Genomic DNA, 12,847 nt, shown 5'->3' with positions numbered 1-12,847 from the left:
AAGTACACATACATGTCCACGATTGCACACACAAACACACCGGCACACACACATGCAGGTGCTTATGCGCACACACACACACACACACACACACACGCATGCACGCACACACACACACACACACTGCATGTCCAGTTTATATTACTGTAGATGGCAGCATATCACTGTTGGCTGTGAACAGTAACACAGATGTAGAATACTATACTACCTTTATACCTGCCTAACAGATACAGTTATCACTATCTGCAGTGAATGCTCTTACACTACTACTGCTTACGTACAGTCTGCAATGTTACCAACGCTAATGTAATAACATCTACCTAACTAATTCTAAATGTATTATTGCAAACCAGACTAACAGAAAATGTAATACTCAATAAAAACAAAAGCAAATCTTAATAACAAAATATTGTCAACTACTGATTCAGAAGCAAAAAGAGACGCCGAGAGGCAAGTATGTAGATTTCCGCATTTACTGTCAGTAACACAAGAGTTAACTTGCACATTAAATCAACCTGTACCGGAAAGATGTTCTATGAACCCTCCTGTGGGCCTTCTGTCACATACATAGTGTGTTACAAGACTTGCATTAGAAGCAGTTATGTAGAGCTAAAAATATAGGTGCATAAATGTTGATCGCCATTCACGGTGTGAAAAGAAAAGCTTTATATTTTTTCCATAATTGTTGAGTGAACGCTTGCGCAAAATGTTTTAAAAAGGGCATAAACTGTGTTTATGCCTGTTTATCCTAAATGGTAGTACTTTATAATAACGCCACGTAAAGTAAAAGTGTTTATGATGGATTAGTATCGTTTATTCATCAATCATTAGGGGAGAGCCTTGACGAAAGTAACACCGGGTGAAAGTAACACACCCATTTTTCAGATAAATGACGTGGTGAAGTCAGCATATCCCTAACACTGGAGCTCCCCAGGGGTGCGTGCTCAGTCCCTTCCTATACTCCCTGTTCACCCACAACTGCATGGCCAGGCACGACTCCAACACCATCATTAATTTGCTGACGACACAACAGTGGTAGGCCTGATCACCGACAACGATGAGACAGCCTATAGGGAGGAGGTCAGAGACCTGGCTGGGTGGTGCCAGAATAACAACAAGATGATTGTGGACTACAGGAAAAGGAGCACCGAGCACGTCCACATTCTCATCGACGGGGCTGAAGTGGAGCAGGTTGAGAGCTTCAAATTCCTTGGTGTCCACATCAACAACAAACTAGAATGGTCTAAACACACCAAGACAGTTGTGAAGAAGGCATGACAAAGCCTATTCCCCCTCAGAAAACTAAAAATATTTGGCACGGGTCCTGAGATCCTCAAAAGGTTCTACAGCTGCAACATCGAGAGACTGGTTGCATCACTGCCTGGTACGGCAATTGCTCGGCCTCCGACTGCAAGGCACTTCAGAGGGTAGTGCGTACAGCCCAGTACATCACTGGGGCAAAGCTGCCTGCCATCCAGGACCTATACACCAGGCGGTGTCAGAGGAAGGCCCTGAAAATTGTCAAAGACCCCAGCCCACCCCAGTCATAGACTGCTCTCTCTACTACCGCATGGCAAGCAATACCGGAGTACTAAGTCTAGGACAAAAAGGCTTCTCAACAGTTTTTACCCCCAAGCCATTAGACTCCTAAACAGGTAACCAATGGTTACCCGGACTATTTGCATTGTGTGCCCCCCCCCAACCCCTCTTTAACGCTGCTGCTAATCTCTGTTTATCTTATATGCATAGTCACTTTAATTATACATTCATGTACATACTACCTCAATTGGCCCAACCAACTAGTGCTCCCACACATTGGCTAACCGGGCTATCTGCATTGTGTCCCACCACCCGCCAACCCCTCTTTTTACGCTACTGCTACTCTCTGTTCATCATATATGCATAGTCACGTTAACCATACCCACATGTACATACCACCTCAATAAGCCTGACTAACCGTTGTCTGTATATAGACTTGCTACTCTTATTTTCAAATGTCTTTTTACCGTTGTTTTATTTCTTTACTTACCTACACACACACATACTTTTTTTCTTCTTTTTTTTCTCCACACTATTGGTTAGAGCCTGTAAGTAAGCATTTCACTGTAAAGAAACTATTCTATTTGAGTACGACCTCCCTGCAACATATATCCATACATCCATATGATAACCCAATGATCATTTGTTGAGAACTTTATTTATAAGAGGGAAAATGTATGGACATTACAAAATAGGACAAAGTGCTCAAGGCGAATGGACAACTTGCTGTGTTGACTGGTTGTTCAAGCCCAACAATAGATTTGATCTTTATATGACACTAAAACACCTGAATGAATTAAACACAACCAAACAAGAGCCCGGATGGTTTAGGTGACCTAAAGGAGTGATATTCTAACATCAGGTGTGATTTTCATTTGTTTATGTTCTGTTCACCAGCTGACCTTTATCAAGACACCAATGTCAACTGGATTCCCCCTGTGAAGATGAGGAATTCTGCAGCAGCATCAGTTTCTACTTTTACTACGTTGTCCTTTTCCAGATATGAAAGGAGTGCTTTGGTTAATCTGAATGATTCTGTTGTGCAATATGAGTAGAGCACCTACACCTTGTCGTCATAACAAAAGTGCCCCCTTAAACCATATGAATATATAAAATGTATTGTTTTGTGCGTGAAATTAAAAGTATTTTGTCATTTCTGCTTGCCTAGCCCCATTGAGTAAAACATATTTCTTAAAGTTCAACTATTCTCTTTCTTTACAATTTAAACATATTTAGCATAGACAATGTAATTGTAGTCTTAGGCAAATCATCTCCATTATAACAGCGCAGAGCTGTTGTGAAGGAAGTTGTCAAGAATGCGAGTTTGCGCTTATACAGGGCCTCCCACTGTCAGGATTTGGCCAGGGTTGTTCCGGTTTTTGGTCACTAGATGCCCCCATTGTGCCTTTTGACCTTTTGTTTTCCCTTGATCCCCATTATTATTTGCACCTGTGCCTCGTTTCCCCTGATTGTATTTAAACCCTTTGTTTTCCTCAGTCCTTTGCTCTGTGTTTGTATGTTAGCACCCAGCCCTAGTACTCTGTGAACTCTTGTTGATCCCGGTGGTCTCTCTTGTGGAATTCTGTTTTTTGTTCTCGTTTGTTTGTTTTTGAGTATTTTTTTAGGCTTTTTGTGCTATACCTTCCACCTTGTGGATTTACCTTTTTGTCTTGGAGGATTACCTTTGTTCTTGTGGAATTCCTTTTGAGGTTGTGGAGTTACATGTTTTCCTGAAGAACTTCACTTTTTACTTCATTACATACACCGTCTCAAGTACTGCTGTGTCTGCCTCATCTTCTGGGTTCTGCCAACTATTCGTGGCTCAGTTGGTTAAGTGACTGTTTCTCACTCCGGAGACCCGGGTTCGTAACCGGGTCCTGACACCCACCCCCACATACTGTCAGCGAATCATGTCAATGAGGAGCCGTCCGCATTGTTACAACATTTGAAAGGCGCACATCAATGCGGCAGAGAGCTTTAATTTGGCCTCTGCGCTTCCGGAGGCTCCACAATTGCGTCACGACGTCCATACGGCGCCTCCGACCACATTTTCTGATCAAACATAAATTGTCTCTAATGCCATCATACTGTAGGCCAGTGGTTCCCAACTCCGATCCTCGAGTAACCCCCAACAGTACAGTTTTATTGTAGCCATGGACAAAACACACCTGATTCAACTTGTCAACTAATCATCGGGCCCTCAATGAGTTGAATCAAGTATGTTTGTTGGGGTGACAACAAAAGTGTGCTGTTGGTGGTACTCAAGGACTGGAGTTGGGAACCACTGCTGTAAGCCTATGGCTGCACTGTCGTTGCATACCATTATCTGCTGCAAAAACTAATCGGAGCGTTTATGACTGAGCAAAAAGGTCATGTTCATTTGAGAACACAACACAGAAACACAGACAAATTAGAGACAGATTCTCTTCCCCTCTTTATTGCAGGATTGTGTGATAATATGTGATTAATCAACATCAATACTAGTTCATCTTGAAAAGCTGTTGAATTAACAATTACATTTAAACACTTAACATCAAATAATCAACACTTTCATAATTTCAAGGTGTACAAGTAAGCTACCTCATATGTAAAGGTTAGACAGTTCACTAGGCTATTGTTACTAAAACAATTTCAGCTGAACATGGACTTGAACTGGATAATAGTTTTGTAATGTCCTCCCACAAAGTTACCAGAGTAGCCTAACCTCCCATCGCTGACAGCTGGAAGTGCTAGCTAATCATTGCACCCTCTTCCATGGCTAGCTACATACCTAGCTACAAATGCATTTGCAATAAATATATCAAGCTAGCCTACTAGTTAATATGAAGTTGCAATAATGCTGACACGGGGAACAAAACTGAGGAACAGACAGATATAGGGGGGGGGGCAATCAACAATGGGAAGTCCAGGTGAGTCCAATGACGCAGTTGAGTGTAATAATGGTGACAGGTGTGCGTAATGATGGGCAGCCTGGTGCCCTCAAGCACGAGAGAGGGGAAGCGGGAGCAGGCATAACATGTTAAGTCACATATTTTCTCAATTTACAGTATGTTTGCCAATCGGTTGTGCAGCCAGACTTATTCTTGAATGCCTAATTAAATAAAGGTTAAATAAAACATTTGCTATTCCCTTTGCCTCATCCCTCTAAACTATAACGTTTTTCAATTCCTCATCAATCCAGAGGGATTTAATAGTTTTTACTGTCATTTTCTTATGGGTGCAGGCTTAGTAACTGGAATAAGCAATTACATAAATGTGCAGTGTCTGGTTGCTCCTCATTACACACCACAGACCAGGAAATATTATTTACTTCTTCAACATAGGAATCACTACAAAACGTATTGTATGGCCTCTTACACTCTATATTAGGCCTAGTCTTTGGAACTTTGGTTTCCCTAGATATTGCTATTATATTACTATAAATATATCTGATGGATTTGGATACTGTTTTAAAGCAAAGATGTGATCAATACATGTGGATGATTTCATTAATGTGCTCTTTGTACCCTGGTAGGTTGACTGATAACCTGAACCAGGTTGTAGGCACTGGTTACAGTTTGAAGCTTTTTCTTGAGTGGCAGCTTGATGAAAGCTTGATGAAAGCCAGTCACACAGACACCCAGAAAATATACCTCTTGATATCACATACATTATCAATCATTTCACACATATTATCCAGATACTGATTACTAGCACTTGGTGGTCTGAAGCAGCTTCCTACAAGAATGGGCTTTAGGTGAGACCTGTAGCATGAGATCTTCTCCGAGGTGGCAAAACCTTCAACATTGGAATTCCTGTTTCTTCTGAAGATGTTGAAACCATGTATTCCTACCATTCTATCACCAAAGATATTATCTAAGTGACAGTCCGTATAGGAATGTTATCTGGTACCAGAAAGTTATCAATTTCATGAACCTTGTTTCTCAGGCTACATTTACATTTACATTACATTTAAGTCATTTAGCAGACGCTCTTATCCAGAGCGACTTACAAATTGGTGCATTCACCTTATGACATCCAGTGGAACAGCCACTTTACAATAGTGCATCTAAATCTTTTAAGGGGGTGAGAAGGATTACTTTATCCTATCCTAGGTATTCCTTAAAGAGGTGGGGTTTCAGGTGTCTCCGGAAGGTGGTGATTGACTCCGCTGTCCTGGCGTCGTGAGGGAGTGTGTTCCACCATTGGGGAGCCAGAGCAGCGAACAGTTTTGACTGGGCTGAGCGGGAACTGTACTTCCTCAGTGGTAGGGAGGCGAGCAGGCCAGAGGTGGATGAACGCAGTGCCCTTGTTTGGGTGTAGGGCCTGATCAGAGCCTGGAGGTACTGAGGTGCCGTTCCCCTCACAGCTCCGTAGGCAAGCACCATGGTCTTGTAGCGGATGCGAGCTTCAACTGGAAGCCAGTGGAGAGAGCGGAGGAGCGGGGTGACGTGAGAGAACTTGGGAAGGTTGAACACCAGACGGGCTGCGGCGTTCTGGATGAGTTGTAGGGGTTTAATGGCACAGACAGGGAGCCCAGCCAACAGCGAGTTGCAGTAATCCAGACGGGAGATGACAAGTGCCTGGATTAGGACCTGCGCCGCTTCCTGTGTGAGGCAGGGTCGTACTCTGCGGATGTTGTAGAGCATGAACCTACAGGAACGGGCCACCGCCTTGATGTTAGTTGAGAACGACAGGGTGTTGTCCAGGATCACGCCAAGGTTCTTAGCGCTCTGGGAGGAGGACACAATGGAGTTGTCAACCGTGATGGCGAGATCATGGAACGGGCAGTCCTTCCCCGGGAGGAAGAGCAGCTCCGTCTTGCCGAGGTTCAGCTTGAGGTGGTGATCCGTCATCCACACTGATATGTCTGCCAGACATGCAGAGATGCGATTCGCCACCTGGTCATCAGAAGGGGGAAAGGAGAAGATTAATTGTGTGTCGTCTGCATAGCAATGATAGGAGAGACCATGTGAGGTTATGACAGAGCCAAGTGACTTGGTGTATAGCGAGAATAGGAGAGGGCCTAGAACAGAGCCCTGGGGACACCAGTGGTGAGAGCGCGTGGTGAGGAGACAGATTCTCGCCACGCCACCTGGTAGGAGCGACCTGTCAGGTAGGACGCAATCCAAGCGTGGGCCGCGCCGGAGATGCCCAACTCGGAGAGGGTGGAGAGGAGGATCTGATGGTTCACAGTATCGAAGGCAGCCGATAGGTCTAGAAGGATGAGAGCAGAGGAGAGAGAGTTAGCTTTAGCAGTGCGGAGCGCCTCCGTGATGCAGAGAAGAGCAGTCTCAGTTGAATGACTAGTCTTGAAACCTGACTGATTTGGATCAAGAAGGTCATTCTGAGAGAGATAGCGGTAGAGCTGGCCAAGGACGGCACGTTCAAGAGTTTTGGAGAGAAAAGAAAGAAGGGATACTGGTCTGTAGTTGTTGACATCGGAGGGATCGAGTGTAGGTTTTTTCAGAAGGGGTGCAACTCTCGCTCTCTTGAGGACGGAAGGGACGTAGCCAGCGGTCAGGGATGAGTTGATGAGCGAGGTGAGGTAAGGGAGAAGGTCTCCGGAAATGGTCATGAGAAGAGAGGAGGGGATAGGGTCGAGCGGGCAGGTTGTTGGGCGGCCGGCCGTCACAAGACGCGAGATTTCATCTGGAGAGAGAGGGGAGAAAGAGGTCAGAGCACAGGGTAGGGCAGTGTGAGCAGAACCAGCGGTGTCGTTTGACTTAGCAAACGAGGATCGGATGTCGTCGACCTTCTTTTCAAAATGGTTGACGAAGTCATCTGCAGAGAGGGAGGAGGGGGGGGGGAGGAGGATTCAGGAGGGAGGAGAAGGTGGCAAAGAGCTTCCTAGGGTTAGAGGCAGATGCTTGGAATTTAGAGTGGTAGAAAGTGGCTTTAGCAGCAGAGACAGAGGAGGAAAATGTAGAGAGGAGGGAGCGAAAGGATGCCAGGTCCGCAGGGAGGCGAGTTTTCCTCCATTTCCACTCGGCTGCCCGGAGCCCTGTTCTGTGAGCTCGCAATGAGTCGTCGAGCCACGGAGCGGGAGGGGAGGACCGAGCCGGCCTGGAAGATAGGGGACATAGAGAGTCAAAGGATGCAGAAAGGGAGGAGAGGAGGGTTGAGGAGGCAGAATCAGGAGATAGGTTGGAGAAGGTTTGAGCAGAGGGAAGAGATGATAGGATGGAAGAGGAGAGAGTAGCGGGGGAGAGAGAGCGAAGGTTGGGACGGCGCGATACCATCCGAGTAGGGGCAGTGTGGGAAGTGTTGGATGAGAGCGAGAGGGAAAAGGATACAAGGTAGTGGTCGGAGACTTGGAGGGGAGTTGCAATGAGGTTAGTGGAAGAACAGCATCTAGTAAAGATGAGGTCGAGCGTATTGCCTGCCTTGTGAGTAGGGGGGGAAGGTGAGAGGGTGAGGTCAAAAGAGGAAAGGAGTGGAAAGAAGGAGGCAGAGAGGAATGAGTCAAAGGTAGACGTGGGGAGGTTAAAGTCGCCCAGAACTGTGAGAGGTGAGCCGTTCTCAGGAAAGGAGCTTATCAAGACATCAAGCTCATTGATGAACTCTCCGAGGGGACCTGGAGGGCGATAAATGATAAGGATGTTAAGCTTGAAAGGGCTGGTAACTGTGACAGCATGAAATTCAAAGGAGGCGATAGACAGATGGGTAAGGGGATAAAGAGAGAATGACCACTTGGGAGAGATGAGGATCCCGGTGCCACCACCCCGCTGACCAGAAGCTCTCGGGGTGTGCGAGAACACGTGGGCGGACGAAGAGAGAGCAGTAGGAGTAGCAGTGTTATCTGTGGTGATCCATGTTTCCGTCAGTGCCAAGAAGTCGAGGGACTGGACGGAGGCATAGGCTGAGATGAACTCTGCCTTGTTGGCCGCAGATCGGCAGTTCCAGAGGCTACCGGAGACCTGGAACTCCACGTGGGTCGTGCGCGCTGGGACCACCAGATTAGGGTGTGGAGCGTTTGTATCGTCTGTGCAGAGAGGAGATAACAGGGATAGACAGACACATAGTTGACAGGCTACAGAAGAGGCTACGCTAATGCAAGGAGATTGGAATGACAAGTGGACTACACGTCTCGAATGTTCAGAAAGTTAAGCTTACGTAGCAAGAATCTTATTGACTAAAATGATTAAAATGATACAGTACTGCTGAAGTAGGCTAGCTGGCAGTGGCTGCGTTGTTGACTTTGTAGACTAGCTGGCAGTGGCTGCGTTGTTAACACTACACTAATCAAGTCGTTCCGCGCTGCTATTCGGGGGCTAGCTGGCTAGCTAGCAGTGTTGATTACGTTACGTTGCGTTAAAAGAACGACAATAGCTGGCTAGCTAACCTAGAAAATCGCTCTAGACTACACAATTATCTTTGATACACAGACGGCTATGTAGCTAGCTACGATCAAACAAATCAAACCGTTGTGCTGTAATGAAATTAAATGAAAATGTGATACTACCTGTGGAGCGAAGCGGAATGCGACCGGGTTGTTGTGTGCGGAAGTTCTATTCAGTAGACGTTGGCTAGCTGTTGGCTAGCTAGCAGTGTCTCCTACGTTAAGGACGGCAAATAGCTGGCTAGCTAACCTCGGTAAATTAAGATAATCACTCTAAGACTACACGCTCTAAACTACACAATTATCTTGGATACGAAGACAGCAAAGACAACTATGTAGCGAGCTAACACTACACTAATCAAGTCGTTCAGTTGAGTGTAATAGTTTCTACAGTGCTGCTATTCGGTAGACGGTAGACGTTTGCTAGCTGGCTAGCTGCTGGGCAGATAGCAGTGTAGACTACGTTAGGACGACGAAATACGAAGTTGCAATAGAAGTGCTGACTGTTTCACTTTGTTGTCCTCTTTCTTTTCCTTTTTCTTCTGTCCTTCTTTTGTCCTTATTTTGTCTTCCTTTCTTCTGTTAACTAGATATTTTTTGTTGTTATTCTTTGTAAGCTAGCTAGCTTCTTCCAGGAGAGTCCCTAGCAACTGCTTAGCAACAAGTAAACAATTCTGCTAGCAATTCAGCTAGCTAAGATAACTGTACAATTTTATGAAAAATAGTAAATTTTTCAAAAGCCTGTCTTTTTTGGTTTGTTCCTTGTTTTGTCTTCTATTGAGTCTTGCAGTTTTCTCTTGATTTTTTCGATGTACTTCACTCTAAAAAACCATTTAAATCTCAATATATACAGGAGCTCATTTTTCAGCAGCTGCTCAATTTAGAACTCCGGAACATATGACAATGTGGGCTATATCTTGCAAATTTCTGCGATTATTGATGTTATTATTACTTTACTGGGAGGCTTATCAGAGGTAGACATGACAGTGATATTTATGTTTGAGCTGTGAACTTCCTACTAGGGTAAACCGCCTCAGTGCTAACAGTATCACTCAGGTTCAAAGGCGTATGATTACAACATACAACAGCTGTAGGAATGACAGAGGCATTCAGGGGAGTTAGAGGGACATAAATTAGGTTACTTACATTATGACTGCCAATGACCCTGTGACAATGTACATTTGCAGCAGCACTTTGACAACTCAGCAATACAATGGTACGGATTTTCTGAGCAGGGTTTAGGTTACTGGTAAGTCGTTGTCTCAACGCAGCCTTGAAATGTGAGGACATGGTCCAGGAGCCTAGATGATTTGGATGGATTCCGTCAGTCCTATAGAGTATCTTCTGTTTCTAAAAGATGTCAAATGTATCTATAAAAGTTATGCCAAGAGCTACGATAGTATTTTAGCCAGGTGTGTAACGTCAGTAGCCTGCTGAATCTTTCACAGCCACCACCCAGTGATGGTACTGAAATAACTGGCCGCATTTGGGAATCTTTCAGAGCTTGAATCAGTTATTTAAAATCATTTTTTTAGCAGTTCCAAGCTAGCCTTCCTAATGTTGTTTGACCCCACATGGACTATGACAGCCCCATCCCCCAGCAGCTGTCTTAGAACGGTAAAAAGCAGTCTTGTAATGTCCTGTCCTCATGCTCCAGGACAGCAGGGTTTTTGCCCTGGTAGATGTTTCTCACCATAGAGCTGCTGATGACAATAGCTGGTGAAATAGCTGAGGAGGTCCGGCCCTTCTTTTGCTTTGAGTGGTTTAGAAGCCCCCACAAGGACTGATGGGAGGTGGGGCCCGATAGACCTGAGCCAGCCATAGAATCCAGCATGGCTGATGAAGGGGCAGGAGTCTCAGACACCCTCACTGTCAAATGAGAGGGAACTCTGAAGATCGGAATCTGAGGTAGAAGCCACTGGAGAGGGAACAGAGGACGAAGTAGCAGGTACCTCCAGATCCGATCTCAAAGCGGAAGTCCCCATGGATGAAGGTGCCGGAACCTCTGGATCCAGGGTGGTGAAGCTGTTTGAAGTCTGTATCTGGTCCAGACTTCCCATCACCAAGGAGGCCCCTATTGCCAAAGGCCGCTGCTTTCGACTTCCATGGCAAGTGATGTACGTCCATGGCTGGTTGGTAAGGTAAAGAATAGGAACATTCACTAAGTCATCCAGAAGCAACCTACTAACTCCAATCTCCAGGGAAGGGGGAGATCCCTTCGGCAAGGGATTACTGCAGAGCACCGGCCAGTTGGCTGTGGGGAGATGACAAGGCGACGACACTCCCACCAGGCCAGAGCGGCATTCAGCTACTGGAGTAGAAGAGAAAGACAAAGTAGACGGGCGTGGATTCCCAGTAGCTTTGTAAATTCACAAATAGTTTGTTAAGACTAGCCACTTCGCTGCTGTTGTCCTCTGCAAGTGAACAGCTGCAATATTGAAAGTACGGACGGTGCACATTGTCCCAGAATAGAGCAAAATAAATATAGCTCCTGCAGTATGGAAAATGTTCGTTAGTGACCTCCATTTGAAACTACAGGCTAGCTAGTGTGAACGAGCTAAAGTTGTGTGTAAGAATTGGGCTATAATCACTGTCCTACATGAGCATTCAAATTATTTTTTTGATTGAAATATTTTTATTGAACACACACAAGAATGCTGTATAGGTATAAAAGACAGGTATACAATTCTTATCTAAACAAAGCAGACAGGAACAACAAGACCCAGAGGTCTGGGTACAAAACAAGACATACAGAACAAGAACATGTAGAACGAAAGAGGGTAGATGTCCCCTCTCCACTTATCCCCCCCCCCCTTATTCTCCCCTATTCCCCTCCCGACTGCTCGGGTGGCGGGGCCAGCACATGCTGCCCAAAGGTAGATTAAGATATTACAGTTGAGAATGCGTTACAAACTACAAATTCACAGCGCCGACTGGTCCAAGTAGGAGAGGAAAGGCTGCCAGATTTGATCATTTATTGTTCAGAATATATCTCATTCTTTCTAAGTGTACAGTGTTTGCCAATTCGCTGAGCCATAATTTGGTAGAGGGCGCTTCCCTCCTTTTCCAAAACAACAAGATTAGTTTTTTTGCCGAAATGAGACTGTAAGAGATGAAATGTTTTTGGCGGTTGGTTCATCCATTTAGGGAATCAGACCCTCCCAGGATTATCAGAAGTGGGTCTGTGTCTATTGAAGTCTCCAGAACTTCAGAGAGGATCCTAAAAATTCCACACCAATAACCATACAAGCTAGAGCATAGGGCAAAGCAGTGGAGTAGTGTACCCTGCGCAGCCTGACATTTATCACACATAGGGGATGTATCGGGAAATATCCTATGCAGTTTGGTTTTGGAATAGTGTAATCTGTGTAATACCTTGAATTGTATGAGACGATGTCTGGAGTTAATAAAGCAGGTGTGGAAAGTCCAAGCTATCTTCCCAGTCTGCCACAGAAATGTCAGTCCCTAGTTCTTCCTCCCATTTTACCTTAATGGCATCTGTAGAAGGTGTGCTAGCAGATTGAAAAGCATCATATAGGCGAGATATCAGTTTGTCTGAGGTGGAGCATATTTTTATGCATCCGTCAAACATGGAAGGTTTAGCATTCCCAAATGTTGGGAGGTGTTTTCTAACATACTCTCTAATTTGTAGGTATCTGAAAAAGTTACTTCTGGGAAGATTATAAGTTTCCCTCAGCAACTCAAAGGAAGCAAAGGTCCCTTCTATATATAAATCCCCTATGGTACTTATCCCCAACTCTCCCCAACGCTCAAAGGTGTTATCAATGTTAGAAGGGGCAAAGGAGGGATTCCTGGCGACAGGGAGCATGAATGACATTGGTCTAAGCTCAAAGTGGACTTTAAATTGCTTCCAGATTCGGACTGTGCTATGTATAATAGGATTGTTACAATAAAGTGACATCTCCAGATTGACAGGCGACAGAATCACAGCACAAATAGAGAAGGGGTGACACTCCTCTCCCTCCA

Source organism: Oncorhynchus keta, chromosome 17 (genome assembly GCF_023373465.1).
Source record: "Oncorhynchus keta strain PuntledgeMale-10-30-2019 chromosome 17, Oket_V2, whole genome shotgun sequence".
Classification (NCBI taxonomy): Eukaryota; Metazoa; Chordata; class Actinopteri; order Salmoniformes; family Salmonidae; genus Oncorhynchus; species Oncorhynchus keta.
This window is presented reverse-complemented; position numbering follows the sequence as displayed.